The sequence below is a fragment of the Phocoena phocoena genome, chromosome 12 (genome assembly GCF_963924675.1).
Source record: "Phocoena phocoena chromosome 12, mPhoPho1.1, whole genome shotgun sequence".
Lineage (NCBI taxonomy): Eukaryota > Metazoa > Chordata > Mammalia > Artiodactyla > Phocoenidae > Phocoena > Phocoena phocoena.
In genome coordinates, this window is record NC_089230.1 from 70,130,885 (window position 1) to 70,133,568 (window position 2,684).

At 47.3% G+C, this 2,684-nt stretch overlaps 1 non-coding gene across 1 annotated transcript; it reads left to right on the forward strand.

Annotated features, from left to right (window-relative positions):
• The first annotated feature begins 1,577 nt into the window (after positions 1–1,577).
• Positions 1,578–1,679, forward strand: LOC136132382 (U6 spliceosomal RNA). Its single transcript, XR_010656461.1, has one exon. It is a non-coding gene; the product is annotated as a U6 spliceosomal RNA (small nuclear RNA).
• The last annotated feature ends 1,005 nt before the right edge of the window (positions 1,680–2,684 follow it).

The following is a 2,684-nucleotide window of genomic DNA, read 5'->3' on the forward strand; positions in this document are numbered from 1 at the left end:
AAAAGAAAAAAGAAAAAACAGAGACAAAAGAATAGGGACGGGACCTGCACCAGTGGGAGGGAGCTGTGAAGGAGGAAAGCTTTCCACACCCTAGGAAGCCCCTTTGTGGGCGGAGACTGCGGGTGGCGGAGGGGGAAAGCTTCGGAGCCACAGAGGAGAGCGCAGCAACAGCGGTGCGGAGGGGAAAGCGGAGAGATTCCCGCACAGAGGATCGGTGCCGACCAGCACTCACCCGCCCGAGAGGCTTGTCTGCTCACCCACCGGGGTGGGCGGGGCTGGGAGCTGAGGCTCGGAGGTCAGATCCCAGGTAGAGGACTGGGGTTGGCGGCATGAACACAGCCTGAAGGGGTTAGTGCGCCACAGCTAGCCGGGAGGGAGTCCGGGAAAAAGTCTGGAGCTGCCGAAGAGGCAAGAGGCCATTGTTTCGGGGTGCGCAAGGAGAGGGGATTCAGAGCACTGCCTAAACGAGCTCCAGAGACTGGTGCGAGCCGTGGCTAACAGCGCGGACCCCAGAGACGAGCATGAAACGCTAAGGCTGCTGCTGCCGCCACCAAGAAGCCTGTGTGCAAGCACAGGTCACTATCCACACCTCCCCTCCCAGGAGCCTGTGCAGCCCGCCACTGCCAGGGTCCCAGGATCCAGGGACAACTTCCGCGGGAGAACACAGGGCATGCCCCAGGCTGGTGCAACGTCATGCCAGCCTCTGCAGCCGCAGGCTCGCCCTGCATCCGTACCCCTCCCTCCCCCTGGCCTGAGTGAGCCAGAGCCCCCGAATCAGCTGCTACTGTGACCCTGTCCTGTCTGAGCGAAGAGCAGACGCCCTCAGGCGACCTACACGCAGAGGCAGGGCCAAATCCAGAGCTGAACCCTGGAAGCTGTGTGAACAAAGAAGAGAAAGGGAAATCTCTCCCAGCAGCCTCAGGAGCAGCGGATTAAAGCTCCACAATCAACTTGATGTACCCTGCATTTGTGGAATACCTGAATAGACAATGAATCATCCCAAATTGAGGATGTGGACATCAGGTGCAACTGTACACGTGGAGTTTGCTTTCTACATCTCATTTGTTTCTGGTTTTATGTTTATCTTAGTTTAGTATTTAGAGTTTATTATCATTGGTAGATTTATTTATTGATTTGGTTGCTCTCTTCCTTTTTTCTATGCTTTGTGTGATTTTGTCTACATAGCTTTGCTTTTACCATTTGTCCTAGGGTTCTGTCTGTCCATTTTTTTTCAGTATAGTTTTTAGTGCTTGTTATCATTGGTGGATTTGTTTTTGGTTTGGTTGCTCTCTTTCTTTCTTTCTTTTTAAAATTATTTTTTAATAATTTTTTATTTTAATAACTTTATTTTATTTTATATTTTTCTTTCTTTCTTTTTTACTTCCATTTATTCTGAGCCGTGTGGCTGACAGGGTCTTGGTGCTCCGGCCAGGTGTCAGGCCTGTGCCTCTGAGGTGGGAGACCCGAGTTCAGGACATTGGTACAAGAGAGACCTCCCAGCTCCATGTAATATTAAATGGCGAAAGCTCTCCCAGAGATCTCCATCTCAATGCTAAGACCCAGCTCCACTCAGTGACCAGCAAGCTACAGTGCTGGACTAAAATTGGAGTGATACAGAGAAGATTAGTATGGCCCCTGTGCAAGGATGACACGCAAATTCGTGAGCGTTCCATATTTTTGCTGGAGAGGGTGTGGAGAAAAGGGCACCCTCTTGCACTGTTGGTGGGAATGTAAATTGATAACAGCCACTATGGAGAACAGTATGGAGCTTCCTTAAAAAACTAAAAATAGAACTACCATCCGACCCAGCAATCCCACTACTGGGCATATACCCTGAGCAAACCATAATTCAAAAAAAGTCATGTACCACAATGTTCATTGCAGCTCTATTTACAATAACCAGGACATGGAAGCAACCTAAGTGTCCATCAACAGATGAATGGATAAAGAAGATATGGCACATAGATACAATGGAATATTACTCAGCTATAAAAAGAAACGAAATTGGGTTTTTGTAGTTAGATGGATGGACCTAGAGTCTGTCATACCAAGTGAAGTAAGTCAGAAAGAGAAAAACAAATACCATATGCTAACACATATATATGGAATCTAAAAAAAAAAATTGTTCTGATGAACCTAGGGACAGGACAAGAATAAAGATGCAGATGTAGAGAATGGACTTTAGGACATGGGGAGGGGGAAGGGTAAGCTGGGACGAAGTGAGAGAGTGGCATGGACATATATACACTACCAAATGTAAAGTAGCTAGCTAGCGGGAAGCAGCTGCATAGCACAGGGAGATCAGCTCAGTGCTTTGTGACCACCTAGAGGGGTGGGATAGGGAGGGTGGGAGGGAGACGCAAGAGGGAGGGGATATGGGGATATATGTATATGTATAGCTGATTCACTTTGTTATAAAGCAGAAACTAACACACCATTGTAGAACAATTATTCTCTAATAAAGATGTTAAAAAATAATAAAGTCGTTTAAGTGATTTGAATGGGATGTTTGGCCACTTGTAGCCGGAACCCTGTCTGCTAGACTCGTATGGTAGCCAAGAAGTAGCGTGTGTGTGTGTGTGTGTGTGTGTGTGTGTGTGTTTTCTTTTGACTTTTCAGGGATAGAAAAAAAGATGAGGACTGACCCATTCCAAAAATGCTCACCAGTAGATTACCAAATTATT